We start from the raw sequence: 16,834 nt of genomic DNA, 5'->3' as shown, positions 1-16,834 counted from the left end.
GCCCATATTATATGTTTTAATTACTGCAACCTAACATTCAGGTAAAAGAAAATCTTTGTTGTCATAACAAACAAGGCCCAGCATCACTCTAAGTACCACAAAAGTATCACAGCTTCACAATTTCCTGATAATTTTTAATTTACTACAACATCATTGATAACAAAAAGCCATCATTTCAACCTATGATCTGTAATGGAAAAAAAAAAAGTATATTTAAGTTAGAATTTTGAAATTAGGAAAAGTTGGTAGTAAAATTCTAAAAAAGACATAAAATGGCTATTATATCCTCAGTCCGTTTTGATTACAAAGATTATATTAGGCAGTGCTGAATATAATATGTAGAAATAACAGCAACATTCAATGAGCTATATGTAAAATTAACCTTTAAAATTAGTACTTTGAGGGTGCATTTGAAATATTATCACTTGTATTTATACAGGAGATATATATATTTAATATTAATATAAACTATTTTTTTTTTTAACCTAAACATGGAGTCAGTCTTCCTGATATTGTTAGGATATGGATGCCTTTGAGTGCACCTAAAGAATGAAAGTTAGCATCCAGTTACAGAGAGAGCTTGGCCATGTGCAAAGGGCCTGAAATGAATGTAAGCAGAGAGAATTAGAGGGAAGAGGATGGCATATTTCTGACCTCGGGGTGTGGGCATCAGCCAACCCAATATTCTTCATTCCCTGAGCCTTGCTCCTTAAGGAATTGCAAAGCTCTAAGATTATAATGAGAGTAAAAGACTTTTACTAATGAGGAATTTTGGATATTGAAACCTCAAGGGCCGCAAAGACTGCAGAGAGTCCCCCTGTGACCACCCTACTGAACAGCCCTACTCAAGCCCATTGGCTGAGCACCTGAGCCAAGGGACCATCACTTCTGCACATTTCTCATCATTGCAATATCCCATTAAGGTTGCTTTGTTTTTTGTCTTTTTATCATGGTAATGTATATTTAACAAAACATTTGCCATTGAAACCGTATTTAAGTGTACAATTCAGAAACAATAATTACATTCCTTTAGTTGTTAACCATCACCACTATCTATTTCATGTTTTTCATCATCCAAAATAGAAACCACATATTGTTTATCCATTCATACGTTGATGGACACTTGGGTTGTTTATACCTTTTGGCTTGTGAATAATGCTACAATCAATATTGATGTAAAGAAACTGAGTTGCTGCCTTACAAGTATTCTGGGTATATACATGGGAGTAGAATTGCCGGGTCATATGGTAATTTTATGTTTAACTTTTTGAAGAAACATATGTTTTCCAGAAGTTTACTACATTTTACATTCCCACCAGCAATGGATGAACATTCCAATTTCTCACCATCCTTGTCAACACTTGTTATTTTTCATTTTTCTTATAACAAACACCTCAGTGGGTGTGAGGGTGTATCTTGCAGTGGGTTTGATTTGTATTTCCCTAACAACTAATGATGTTGAGCATCTTCCCATGACTTATTGGCCATTTGTGTATCTTTTTTGGAGAAATGTCTATTCAAGATTTTGTTCATTTTTAAATTAGGTTGTTTGTCTTTTTGTCATTGAGTTATAGTTCTTTCTGTAGTCTGGTTATTAAACCCTTATCAGATATAGATGGTACGCAAATACTTTCTCTCATTCTGTAGGTTGCCCTTTTCTTTTCTTGATAAAGTCCACTGATGCACAAAATCTTTCAATTTATTTTATTTTTAATAACATTTTTATTAGAATATAATTCACATATCACGAAAATTTTCCTTTTAAGAAGTGCAATTCAGTGGGTTTTGGCATATTCACAAAGTTGTTCATCGATCACAATTTTCTAATTCCAGAACACTTTCATCACCCCTAAAACTAAATTCCATATCCATTAGCAGTCCCTACACATTTCTTTGAATGCCCAGTTCCTGAAAACCACTAATCTGATTTTTGAATCTATGGGTTTGCCTACTGTAGATATTTCATAAACATCAAATCATACAACATATGGCTTTTTTTTAGGCCTGGTTTCTTTCATTTAGCGTAATGTATTCAAGGTTCATCCATACTGGAGCATGTATCATTACTTTATTCCTTTTTGGCTTAATAATATTCAATTGTATAGCTATACTTCATTTTGTTTATTCATTCATAGGTTGAAGGACATTTGACCTCTTACCATTCTGTTGCTGTTGAAGGACATTTGACCTCTTACCATTCTGTTGCTGTTATGACAAATGTTACTGTGAACATCTGAGTACAAGTTTTTGTGTAGACATAGCTTTCCAGTTACCTTGAGTGTAAACTTAGGAGAGGTATTGCTTAGCCATAAATCAACTCTATGTTTAACATTTTGAGGAACTGTCAAAATATTTTACAGAGTGGCTGCACAATTTTCATTCCTACCAGCAGTGTATGAGAGTTCCAATTTCTCCACATTCTCTCCAACATTTATTTTTATCTGTTTTTTTTTTTTTTTTGTATAGCCATCCTAGTAGGAGTGAAGTGGTATCTCATTGTGTTTCTTTAAAAAAAAATTATTTTGGTAACATATATATAACAAAAGCTTGCCATTTAGCTATTTTTAAGTGTACAATTCAATGACAAGTATTTACCACATTGTGCTACCATCAACATTATTCACTTCCAAAAGTTTTACATAACCCCGGAGAGAAACTCAGCATTGCTTCGGCAATGACTCCTATTCCTTCCTTCCCTCTTCTTCCCTCTGGTTTCTGGAAACCACTAATAAATTTTGTTCTGTATGGGTTTGTGTAACTAGATACTTCATGTAAGTAGGATCATAAAATATTTCCCTTTTATGTCCATCTTATTTCACTTAGCATAAAGTCTTCAAGGTTCATTCATGTTCTAGCGTGTGACAGAACTCCATTTCTCTTTAAGGCTGAATAATATTCCATTGTATGGATATACAAAATGTTGCTAACTTATTCATCTACTGATGGATAAATGTCATGTTTTCACCTTTGGCTATCGTAAATAATGCTATAATAAACATTGGTGTACAAATATCTTTTTGAGTCCCTGCTTTGAAGCCACTTGGGCATATACCTACAAATGAAATTTTTGGGTCATATGGCATTTCTATATTTAACTTTTTGAAGAACTCATTCCCAAGAACAGTGTATGAAAAAACAAACCCATTGTCATCTAGTCTATTATGGTGTAATGGTTAAAAGCCACAGCTGCTAATCAAAAGGTTGAGAGTTCAAATTCACCAGGTGCTCCTTGGAAACTGTATGGGGCATATGAGTTGGAATCAACTCGATGGCAACTTTTTTTTTTTTTTTTCTATAGGACAGGGTAGAATTGACCCATAGCCATAGGGTTTCCAAGGAACGGCTGGTGGATTCGAACTGCCAGACATTTGGTTAACAGCTGAGTTCTTAACCACTGCACCACCAGGGCTCCAACAATGTGTGAGGATTCCAATTTCTCCACATCCTTGACAACACTTGTTAGTTTTCATTCTCCTGATATTAGCCACTCTTAGTGGTTAGTGGTTAAGTGCTACAGCTGCTAATCAAAAGGTCAGCAGTTTGAATTCACCAGATGCTCCTTGGGAACACTATGGGGCAGTTCTACTCTGTCCTTTATGGTCAGTATGAGTCAGAATTGACTCAACAGCAATGGGTTTGGTTTGATTTTTTTTTTTTAACTAGTAGTGAAGTGGCATCTCATTGTGGTTTTGATACACATTTCCCTAAAGTCGATACCATCTTTGATGTTAGATGGAACCTGGCTGAAAGCAGAGAATGCCAGAAAAAAAGCTTACCTGTGTTTTATTGAGTATGCAAAGGCACTCAACTTTGTGGAACTTAATAGCTTATGGACAACGTTGCAAAGAATTGAAGTGCCAGAACACTTAATTGTGCTCATGAGGAACCTCTACTTAGACCAAGAATCAGTTGTTCAAACAGAACAAGTCGTTCAAACAGAACAGAAAAGTGTGCATTAGGGTTGTATCATTTCAGCATAGTTATTCAATCTCCGTGCTGAGCAAATAATCTGAGAAGCTGGACTATATGAAGAAGAATATGGCATCAGAATTGGAGGAAGACTCGTTAACAACCTGCCTTATACAAATGACTGAACCTTACTTGATGACAGTGAAGAAGACTTGGAGCACTTACTGAGGAAGATCAAAGTCCACAGCCTTCAGTATGGATTACACCTCAACATAAAGAAAACAAAAATCCTCACAACTGGACCAATAAGCAACATCAGGATAAGTGGATAAATGATAGAAGTTGTAAAGGATTTCATTTTACTTGGATACACAATCAATATCCATGGAAGCAGCAGTCAAGAAATCAAAAGACACTTGCATTGGGCAAATCTGCTGCAAAAGACCTCTTTAAAGTATTGAAAAGCAAAGATGTCACTTTAAGGACTAAGGTGTCTGACCCAGGAAATCATGTTTTCAATCACCTCATATGCTTGTGAAAGCTGGAAAATGACTAAAGAAGACTGAAGAAGAACTGATGCCTTTGAATCACGGGATTGGCAAAAAATGTCGACTATACCATGTACTGCCAGAAAAACAAATAGATCTATCTTGGAAGAAGCACCAGCATAATCCTCATTAGAAGCAAGGATGGTGAGACAACGTTTCACATGCTTTGCACATGTTATCAGGATGGACCAGCCCCTGGAGAAGAACATCATGCTTGGTAGAGGGCCAGAAAAAGGGAGCAAGACCCTAAACAAGATGGAGTGACACAATGGCTGCAACAATGAGCTCAAGTATAATGACTGTGAGTTTGACACAGGACCCTGCAGTATCATACACTGTTCTTTTGTACGTAGGGTCACCTTGAGGTGAAACCGATTCAGTAGCACCTAACAACATAGTAATAGCCATCCCCAGTGGGTGTAAGGGGGTATCATATTGTGATTTTCATTTGTATTTCCCTAACTACTAATGATGTGGAGCATCTTTCCATACCTTATTGGCCATTCATATATCTTCTTTGGAGAAATGTCTGTTCAAAATTTTGCTAATTTTTAAATTGGGTTGTTTCTCTTTTTGTCATTAGTTATAGGAGGTTTTTTTTTTTTTTTTCTGATTCTGGGTATTAAACCCTTATCATGTATAAATACTTTCTCCTATTCTGTAGGTTGTCCCTTCCTTTCCTTGATAAAGTCCACTGATGCACAAAAGCTTTAAATTTATTTTTATTTTTAATAACATTTTAATTAAAATATAATTTAATTTATCCTTTTAAAATGTAAAATTCAATGGTTTTTAGTACATTAACAAAGATGTTCATTGATCACCATTATCTAATTCCAGAACACTTTCATCACTTCAAAAACTAAATCCTATACTAGTTAACAGTCACTGCACATTTCTCTGAACCCCCACACAGTTCCTGAAAACCACTAATCTGATTTCTATCTCTATGGATTTGCCTACTCTAGATATTTCCTATACATGAAATCATACAACATACAGCCTTTTTTTAGGTCTGATTTCTTTCGTTTAGTATAGTGTGTTGAAGATTCATCCATGTTGGAGAATGTATCATAATTTCATTCACTATTTGCTGAATAATACTCCATTGTATTGCTATACCACATTTTGTTTATTCGTTCATGAGTTGATGAACATTGAGGTTGTTTCCACTGTGTGGCTATTATGACTAATATGCTATGATCATTTTAGTACAAACCTTTGTGTAGACATAGATTTTCATTTACCTTGAGTGTAAGCTTGGAGAGGAATTGCTGAGACAAAAATTAACATTATATTTAACATTTTGAAGAACTGCTAAACTTTTACAAAGTGGCTGCACAATTTTCATTCCCACCAGCAATGTATGAGAGTTCCAATCTCTCCAAATTCTCTCCAACATTTGATATTATCTGTTTATTTATTTGTATAGCCATCCTCATAAGAGTGCAGTGGTATCCCATGGTGTGTTTCTTTTTTAGTTTTTAATTTTATCATGGTAAAATATGTATAACAAAAAGTGCCATTTAACTATTTTTAAGTGTACAATTCAATGAGATTAACTACTTTTACCATGTTGTTGTACCATCAACACTATTCATTTCCAAAAGCTTTACATCACCCCAAAGAGAAACTCAGTATCCCTTCAGCAGTGGCTCCTAATTTCCTCACCCTCACTCTCAGCTTCTGGAAACCACGATAAACTTTGTTCTCGATGCATTTTTGTAACTAGGTACTTTATAAAAGTAGGATCATAAAATACTTGCCCTTTTGTCTCCATCTTATTTCAACTCAGCATGAAGTTTTCAAGGTTCATCCAAGTCCTGGCATGTGTCAGAACTTCATTTCTCTTTATAGCTGAATAATATTCCATTGCATGGACTTACAAAATTTTGCTAGCTTTTCATCTGTTGATGGAAACATGGCTTGTTTCCACCTTTAGCTATTGTAAAAAATGCTGTAATAAACACTGGTACACAATTCGAGTGCCAGATTTCAAGTCTCTTGGACATACACCTACAAATGAAATTGTTGGGCCGTATGGTATTTCTAATATTTAATTTTTTGAAGAATTGTCAAACTGTTTTCCACAGGGGCTGCACATTTTACATTACACCAACAATGTATTAGGTTCTAATTTCTCCACATCCTTGACAACACTAGTTAGTTTCCATTTTTCTGATATTAGCCACCCTTTTTTTTAGTGGTAGTGAAGTGGTATCTCATTGTGGTTTTAATTTGCATTTTCCTAAAGACTAATGATGTCGAACAACCCTTCATGTGCTTATTGAGCATTTATATATCATCTCTGAGGCATTAGTGATGCAATGGTAGAATTTTCACCACTCATATGGGAGAACTGAGTTTGATACCCAGCCAATTATCTGTCAGCCCACCAACTCCTTGTCAGTGGTGTCTTGGATGTTGCTATGATGCTGAACAGATTTCCATGGAGCTTCAAGATTATAACAGACTAGGAAGAAAGGCATGGGACTCTACTTCTGAAAACATAGCCAATGTCAACCCAATGCAGCACAACAGAACATTGTCCAATCTTCAAATAATCATAAGGATGGCCCAGGACCAAAGAACCTTTTGTTCTCTTGTATATAGAGTTGCCAAAAGTCGAGGCTGATTCAATGACAGCTAACAACAATAATACCCTCTTTGATGAAATACCTATTTAAAGTCTTGATCATTTTCAGATAGTGTTTTACTTTGTTGTCAAGTTGTAAGTGTTCTTTGTACATTCTGGATATATTAACCATTATCAGATACATGGTTCCCAAATATTTTCTCTTCCATTCCATAAGCTGTCTCTTTACTTTCTTGATAAAGTTTTTTGATGTACTTTTTTTTCTTAATTTTGTCCATCCTAATTATCTGTTTATCTATGCATGTGAAAGCTGGACGATGAATAAGAAAGACAAAAGTATTGATGCCTTCGAATTATGGCATTGGCAAAGAATATTGAATATATCATGGACTTCCAAAAGAACAAACAAATCTGTCTTGGAAGAAATAGAGCCAGAATGCTCTTTAGAAGCTAGGATGGTAAGACTTCCTCTCACGTACTTTGGACATGTTATTAGGAAGTACCAGTCGCTGGAGAAGGACGTCATGCTTGGTAAACTAGAGGGTCAGCAAAGAAAAGGAAGACCCACAATGAGTTGAACTGACACAGTGTCTGCAACAATGGGCTCAAGCATAACAACAATTGTGAGGATGGCATAGGACCAGGCAGTGTTTTGTTCTATGGTACATAGGGTTGCTATCAGTAGGAACCCACTTGAGGGTACCTAACAACAACAACTTTTATCTCTTTTGTCTTTTGTTGCTTGTGCATTTAGTGCCAATATAAGAATCCACTGTCAAAAATCAGGCCTTGAAGTTTTACCCTATTTTTTTAATAAGAGTTTTATGATTTCTCTTCCTGTATTTAGATCTTCGATATATATTTGAGTTAATTTTTACATATGGTGTGAGGTATGGGTCCAACTTCATTCTTTTGCATCTGTCCAGTTCACCCAGCATCATTTATTGAAGAGAATGTTTCTTCTCCATTGAGTGGACTTGGCACCCTTGTCAAAAATTAACTGCTTATAAATGTAAGAGTTGATTTCTTGACTCTTAATTCTATCCCATTGGTCTGTATGTCTATCCTTATGCTATTATGACACTCTCTTGATTACTGTAGTTTCTTTATATTATGTTTTGAAATCAAGAAGTTTCAGTTTTATTATTTTATTGATCTTTTTTAAGATTGTCTTGGCTATTTAGTTCTATACGAATTTTAGCAATAACTTTTCCATTTTTGAAAAAAGACTGTTAGAAATTTGATAGGGATTTCATTACTTTGGGGACCATTGACATGGTAACAGTATTGAGAGTTCCAGTCCATAAACACAGGATATCATTCAACAGATTTAGATCTTCTTCAATTTCCTTCTGCAGTGTTTTATAGCTTTCATTATAAAAGTATTTCCTTCTCTGGTTAATTTATTCCTAGATATTGTATTCTTTTTTATGCCATTGTAAGTGGGAATGCCTTCTTACTTTTCTTTTAAGATGTTTCATTGTTGATGTATAGACAAAACAACTAATTTTTGTGTGTTGTTCACATACTCTGCAACTTTATGGAAATCACTTATTAGTCATAGTAGCTTTCCTGTGGATTCTTTGGGATTTGTCATATACATAATATCATGTCATCTGTGAATAGAGATAGTGTTTCTTTTCTTTTCTGATTTGAATGCCCTTTATCTCTTTTTCTTGCCTAATTTCTCTGGCTAGGACTTACAGTCCAATGGTGAATAGCAGTGGTGAGAGAAGGTATTTTTGTTTTTTTCCTGATTTTACGGGTGGGTTTTTTTAGTCTTTCTCTATTGAGTATGAAATTTACTGTAGTTTTTTTCATAACTACCCATTATAATATTGAGGAATATCCCCTCTAGCTCTAGTTTCTTGAGTGTTTTCTCACGAAACGGTGCTGGATTTTTTCCAATGTCTTTTTTGCGTTAATTGAGATGATCACGTGGTGTATTACACTGATTGATTTTCTTATGTTTCCCCTACATGTCTGTCAGTTTGTCGTACTGTGGGGGCTTGTGTGTTGCTGTGATGCTCGAAGCTATGCCACCAGTATTAAAACACTCACAGGATCACCCATAGAGGACAGGTTTCAGCTGAGCTTCCAGACTAAGACGAACTAGGAAGAAAGACCTAGCAGTCTATTTCTGAAAAGATTAACCAGTGAAAACATTAAGAGTAGCAGCGGAACATTTTCTGATGTAGCGCCGGAAAACGAGTCCCTCAGGTTGGAAGGCACTCGAAATGCAAATGGGGAAGAGTGGCCTCCATAATCTTAAAGACGTGGACAGGGCCAAGCTTTTGCAACTTTCATTTGCTGATGTGGCATGACTTAGAATGAGAAGAAACACCTGCAAACATCCATTAATAATCAAAATCTGGAATGTACAAAGTATGAAACTAGAAAAATTGGAAATCATCAAAAATGGAATGGAACACATAAACATTGATATCCTAGGCATTATAGTGAGCTGAAATGGACTGGTATTGACCATTTTGATTTGGACAATCATGTGATCTACTATGCCAGAAATGACAACTTGAAGAGGAATGCTGTTGTATTCATAGAAAGTAAGAAAATTTCAAGATTTGTCCTGAAGTACAATGCTGTTCAATGATAGGATAATATCCATAGGCCTAAAAGGAAGACCAGTTAATAGGATTATTATTCACATTTACACACCAACCACTAAGGCCAAAGATGAAGAAATTGAAGACTTTTACCAACTTCTGTCTGAAATTGATTGAACATGCAATCAGGATACACTGAAAATTACTGGTGATTGGAATGTGACAGTTGGAAATAAGGAAGAAAGATGGGTAGTTGGAAAATATGGCCTTGGTGATAGAAATGATGCCAGAGATTGAAGATCGCATGACAGAATTTTGCAAGGCCAATGACTTCTTCATTGAAAACACCTTTTTTCAATAGCATGAAGGGCGACTGTACACATGGACCTCAACAGATGGAATACACAAAAATCAAATCAACTACATCTATGGAAAGAGATGATGGAAAAGCTGAATATCAAGAGTCGGAACAAGGCCAAGGACCAACTGTGGAACAGATCATCAATTGCTCATATGCAAGTTCAAGATGAAGCTGCAGAAAATTAGAACAAATCTACAAGAGCCAAAGTACAAACTTGAGTTTATCCCACCTGAATTTAGAGATCTTCTCAGGAGTAAATCTGATGCTTTAAACACTAAGGTCTGAAGACCAGACTAGTTGTGGAATAACATCAAGGATATCATTCATGAAGAAAGCAAGAGGTCATTTAAAAGACAGGAAAGAAAGAATAGACCAAAATGGATGTCAGAAGAGACTCTGAAGCTTGCTCTTGAACTTTGAGTAGCTAAAGCAAAAGGAAAAAATGATGACGTAAAAGAGCTGAACAAAAGTTTTCAAAGGGCGGCTTGAGAAGACAAAGTATTAAAATTACATGTGCAAAGACCGGGAGTTAGAAAGCCAAAAGGAAAGAACGCGCTAGTCATTTCTCTAGCTGAAAGAACTGAAGAAAAAATTCAAGCCTCGAGTTGCGATAGTGAACGATTCTATGAACAAAATATTAAATGAAGCAGGAAGCACCAAAAGAAGATGGAGGGAATACACAGAGTCACTATACCAAAAAGAATTGTCTGACTTTCAACCATTTCAGGAGATAGCATATGATCAGGAACAGACGGTACTGAAAGAAGTCCCAGATGCACTGAAGGCATTAGTGAAAAACAAGGCTCCAGGAATTGACTGAATACCAATTGAGACATTCCAACAAACGGATGCAATGCTGGAAGTGCTCACTCATCTGTGCCAAGAAATTTGGAAGATAGCTACCTGGCCAATGGAGTAGAAGAGATCTATATTTATGCCTATTCCCAAGGAAGGTAATCAAATAGAATGTGGAAATTATCAAACAATATCATTAATATCACATGCAAACAATATTTTCCTGAAAATCATTCAAAAGTGGCTACAGCAGTTTATCAACAGGGAACTGCCAGAAACTCAAGCCAGATTTAGAAAAGGATGTGAAACCAGGGATATCACTGCTCGTGTCAGATGGATCCTGGCTGAAAGCAGAGAATAGCAGAACGATGTTTACCTGTGTTTTATTGACTATGCTAAAGCATTCGACTGTGTAGACCATAACAAATTATGGATTACATTGCAGAGAATGGGAATTCCAGAATGCTTAATTGTGCTCATGAAGAATCTGTAGATGGATCAAGAGGCAGTTGTTTGAACAGAAACAGGAATACTATGTGGTCGAAAGTCAGGAAAGATGTGTATTAGGGTTGTATCCTTTCACTATACTAATTCAATCTGTATACTGAGCAAATAACCTGAGAAGCTGGACTATAGGCAGAAGAATGGGGTATCAGGATAGGAGGAAAATCATTAACAACCTACTTTATGTAAATCACACAACCTTGCTTGCTGAAAGTGAAGAGGACTTGAAGCACTTACTCATGAAGATCAAAGACCACAACCCTCAGTATGGATTATACGCCAACATTAAGAAAACAAAAATCCTCACAACTGGACCAATATGCAACATAGTGATGAATGGAGAAAAGATTGAAGTTGTCAAGGATTTCGTTTTACTTGGATCCACAATCAACATCCATAGAAGCAGCAGGCAAGAAATCAAAAGATGTACTGCATTGGGCAAATTTGCTGCAAAAGATCTCTTTAAAGTCTTGAAAAGCAAAGATGTCACATTAAGGACTAAGGTGCACCTGACCCAAGCCATAGTGCCTTCGATTTCCTTATATGCACGGAAAAGTCGACAATGAATAAGGAAGACCGAAAAAGAATTGGTGTCTTTAAATTGTGGTGTTAGCAAAGAATATTGAATATACCACGGACTGCCAAAAGAAGAAAAAAATCTGTCTTGTAAGAAGTACAACGAGAATGCTCCTTAGAAGCAAGGATGGTGAGGCTACGTCTCACATACTTTGGACATATTATCAGGAGGGATCAGTCACATCACTGAAGAAAGACATCATGCTCGGTAAAGTAAAGGGTCACCAAAAAAGAGGAAGAGGACCGAGATGGATTGATGCAGTGGCTGCAACGATGGGTACAAACACAGCAATGATCGTGAGAATAATGTAGGACTGGGCAGTGTTTTGTTCCGTTGGGCGCAGGATAACTATGAGTCAGAATTGACTTGATGGCACCTAACAACAACAACAGTATGCTGTTGGACTTGTTTTGCCAGTATTTTGTTGAGTTTTTTCATGCTGATATTCATAATGCATATTGTCTTTGCAATAGCCAAAAGACTCATGGCTTTAAAGTCATCTACACCCTAACAACTTCCAAAGTTGTATCTTCATGAAGGAAAATTTTACTCGATCCTAGACTTCTGTAGTTAACTGCTCACTTGATATCACCGTGTGGATTCCTAACAGGCACCTTGAACTAAAAATACTCTAAAATACAACTACATACATACTTTAAAATACTCTAAAATATTAAGACTTTGCCCACAGTATTTCCTATCACAATTGATGGCAACTTCATTCTTTTAGGGGCTGAGCAGTTTTTGCTCACTGAGCATCATCTTTGATTCCTCTCTCTTTCTTATACCCTAATCCCACTTTTTCAGAAAACACTGTTGTCTATACAACACAAATATATCCAGAATCTCACCAAATTTCACCACCTCCACTGTTATCACCATGGTGAAAGCCACCATCATTCTAGAAGTATTACAAAATCGCTACACCTAGCCACCCTGAGTCTGCCCTTGTCATCAGGAGGCTGTTTGAATAATCTGTTTGACACTAAATCTTTAATCCCATTTTTTCTATTCTCCCCATTACAACCTTTCCTGGCCTCTGTATGATCTGATTATTGATTTTTTTCTGAATTATTGCTCTTGTGGGTCATCATTTTTGCATTGCTTTTCTTCGTGGTTATTTAAATTAGAATTTACTGATTCTATTTCAATGCGAAGATTTCTTCCCTCCATGCATTTCCTTCTATATGCTCACTCTTTTCTTGTCTAGCACGTTCACAGTAGCCTTCAGCAATCACCACTCCTCTAATGCTGACTTCCATTTCCTGACTTCCCTGCTCAGTAAATTGAAACTATCACAATTTCAGCCACTGTGCTAATGGGTAGCTTGGTTTGTCTTCTCCTTGGAGGCTGTTTTGAAACTCTCAACTGTTCTAAGACCATAGTCATGGTCTAGTCAGTGTCCACAACTCTTGTGTTAACCCACATTTTTTCCATAAAAAACTTCTACCTCAGCCCTTGCTTTCAATGCCAAATCTTTTCTAGCACATTTAGTCTTCTTTATCTGAAACAGTACATGTCTAGCAAAAAGTTCTTTCTATGGACATAAATTCATAGCTAGGCCTACTCACCACTAATGTTTCAGTTCTGTTCACATTACCTGAAATATATAACTTATATTTTTGTGTTCCAGGTCTCTCTGTAGTACAAGAAATAGTTTATCTTTTTGGGGTGACCAGCTATATTTTGTTCTGTTTTATCTATTATTTCATGTGTTTGAAGTGAATGGGGTTAAGAAAACAAAGAGTGACATCACAATGCTATCTTATCGCAAGTTGATTTTCAAAAGTTTATATATTAACAAAGTTTGTGTAGAAATAGTTAAATGTTTAAAAACACATGAAAATATAGAGTTCATGAAAGGTAAAACATTTTTAGCAGAATACTAAATTGGAGGACCATCTTCATCTATTAACAAAATGGCTTTTATCTAACTAAATCTACTGAGCCTGTGGATAAACTGGCATAGAAATGCCTAGCCAGTGACACTGTGATTTCTTGCAACTCCAATAAAAATCAAGAGCAAAAATATAAACCCAAAATATAAAGTGAGGATGGTGAGACTTTGTCTTATGCACTTTGCACATGTTATTAGGAGAAACCAATCCTGGAGCAGGACATCATGCTTGGTGAGGTACAGGGTCACCGAAAAAAGAAGAAGACAGTCAATGAAATGGGTTGACACAGTGGTGACAACAATGGAGTAGAACATACAAACAGTTGTGAGGGTGGTACAAGACCAATATTGTTTGCTTCTGCTGTAACTGGGGTCATTATGAGTCAGAACCAACTTGACAACACCTAAAATCAACAACATACAAAAACTATATTTTCACACCTAAATATCAGGCTTCCTAATGTCATTGGTAAGGTAGAGTTGCTTTCAGTTGTAATTAAAGAAGACCAGAATGCAATTAGGTAAGAATGGTATGTGCAAGTTGTGTGACATGGAGGTAAGCAGAAATGGATGGATAGATGTGAATGGCATGCAGCTGGTCTCCTCAGGGAATCACCCATCCTGAATGCCACCTTTTATTTTCTTGGTCTTTAAGGATTTGCACTGTCTTTGAATCAGAACTTTGTCTGCGTTGAATCAGGACAGCAACAAAAATGTTTGGCTAATGAGGAGCTTTGGATATTGAGCCCCCAGGGATACAGAGACTGCAAATAGTCTTACCTATGATCTCCTTACTCAACAGCTCTTCTTTCTAGTCAGGAAGTTGCACATCTGAGACTCCACCTGCAGCTAATCCTCTTGCTCTGAAGTGCAGAGCCTCACTTGGCCCTCCTTTGTTTCCTAAGGACAGATCTTTTGCCTAAATCATTCAACATTCAGGGCAGATGTTACTCATCATTCCTCAGTAACTCCATCCAGGTAAACTGGAGTCCCTTAGTTAATGTTTGGAAATGAAGACAGGTGTTTCACTACAGTTTCGTCCAGAGGAATTTGTGACAAGTGTTGTTGTTGTTGTTAGGTGCCATTGAGTCAGCTCCGACTTATAGTGACCCCATGCACAACAGAATAAAATGTTGCCTGATCCTGTGCCATCTTCACAATCATTGCTATGCTTGAGCCCATTGTTGCTCATTATTGCAGCTACTGTGTCAGTCCATCCTGTTGAGGGTCTTCCTCTCAACAGGGAGTTACAGGAGTACATGGGTAAAATGATTGGAACTAAGTCTTCCATGAACGCTTGCCTGTCTTCCATCTTCCTAACATGTTTTTTGCACCTGTGTCAAGGAACTCTCATTCTACCAGCCTCCTACTCTGTCTCTACAATGACATTGACCATTTTTTTCCTGAACAGAAATCTGCCCCTTCTCAAACATGATGACTGTTATAGAATTCTCTAATATTTACTTACATTCTTCTGGTGGAGAAGGTAAAGGGTTCATTGACTTTATCTTATCTTCTAAGTCCATTTTTATCACTGTCTATTGCTGCCCAGCTCTGATCATGGAACTATGTGAAGCCTGAGACAGACACATTACACTATCTCCCTTGTTCACCTATGTTCTCTTTATTAAACTGCCAAATATTTAAAATGATCATAGAAGCACAGGTAGCATTAAAAAGAAAAAAAAAAAAGAACAGCTTTTCACCTTTTTCCAGAAAAAATACATGATTACATTCAGCTCTATCAGATTCAGATTTTTTTTTTAATTTATTTAATACCCAAATGATATCTATACAGAAGACACATTCTTTGTAGTCTTCTCCCTTAGTCTCCTTCTCTTCCACAGATGGTGTTTGCCTCTGGTGGTGAAGCTGCTGCTGGTCCAGAGACCACACATTTGATTGTCTTGTCATCCATCTTTTCCATCAGTTCCATCAACAATATGGAACCCAGTAACCAAACAGAAGTTTCAGAGTTCTTTCTCCTGGGACTGACGGAGGATCCAGAACTGCAGCCCCTCCTCTACAACATTTTTCTGTTCATATACCTGGTCACCATCCTGGGGAACCTGCTCATCATCCTGGCTGTCAGCTATGACTCTCACCTCCATACCGCTGTGTACTTCTTTCTCTCCAGTCTGTCCTTTACGGATATCTGTTTAAGTACAACCACAGTTCCAAAGATGCTGGTGAACATCGAGACACAGAAAAACTCTATCACTTATATAGGCTGCCTCACCCAGGTATGTGCTGTCTTGGTTTTTGGAGGTTTTGAAAATTTTCTCCTTGGCGTAATGGCCTATGATCGCTATGTGGTCTTTTGTCACCCACTGAGGTACACGGTCATCCTGAACCCCCACCTCCTTGGCCTACTGATTGCATTCTCTTTGTTCATTAGCATCATAAATGCCCTGGTCCATAGTCTAATGTTGTTGCCACTGCCCTTCTGCACAGACCTGGAAATCCCCCATTTCTTCTGTGAAATTGCTCAGGTTCTCAAGCTCACCTGTTCCAATACCTTCATCAATAACATGGTGCTGTATTTTATGACTAGCATATTTGGTGGTATTACTCTCTCTGGGATCATTTTCTGTTATTTGCAAATTCTCTCCTCCATTCTTAAAATGCCATCAAGGGGGGGGGAAGGTATAAAGCTTTTTCCACTGTGGATCTCATCGTTCAACTGTTTTCTTGTTCTATGGTACAGGATTTGGAGTGTACATTAGTTCTGCATTTACACACTCTTCCTGGAAGACAGCAGTAGTCTCAGTGATGTACACTGTGGTCCCTCAAATGATGAATCCTTTTATCTACAGCCTGAGGAACAGGGACTTGATGGGAGCCTTGAGAAAAATCATTGGTAGCATACCTTCTTTTTAGCTATTGTGTCGTCTGCTCTGAGCTTGGGTATCTAGAAAGCAAAAAAGTAGAAGTAAAGGCAATACTGGCAAGTCAAAATTCCTAACTTTTCCTTCAGCGAGTTCTTCTAAAATTACTAAATGACATAATGGCTGAGTGTTATATTAACAAGTGAAAATTTGACCTCTGTATACTGGCCCCCAATGGTTTACTTCTTCATAGCA

At 36.9% G+C, this 16,834-nt stretch overlaps 1 pseudogene; it reads left to right on the top strand.

The window, feature by feature from the left end:
* Positions 1–15,694: 15,694 nt before the first annotated feature.
* LOC126070920 (olfactory receptor 7G2-like) lies at positions 15,695–16,631 on the top strand (annotated as a pseudogene).
* Positions 16,632–16,834: the final 203 nt, after the last annotated feature.

Source organism: Elephas maximus, chromosome 3, assembly GCF_024166365.1.
Source record: "Elephas maximus indicus isolate mEleMax1 chromosome 3, mEleMax1 primary haplotype, whole genome shotgun sequence".
NCBI classification, from domain to species: Eukaryota; Metazoa; Chordata; class Mammalia; order Proboscidea; family Elephantidae; genus Elephas; species Elephas maximus.
This window is presented reverse-complemented; position numbering and strand designations above follow the sequence as displayed.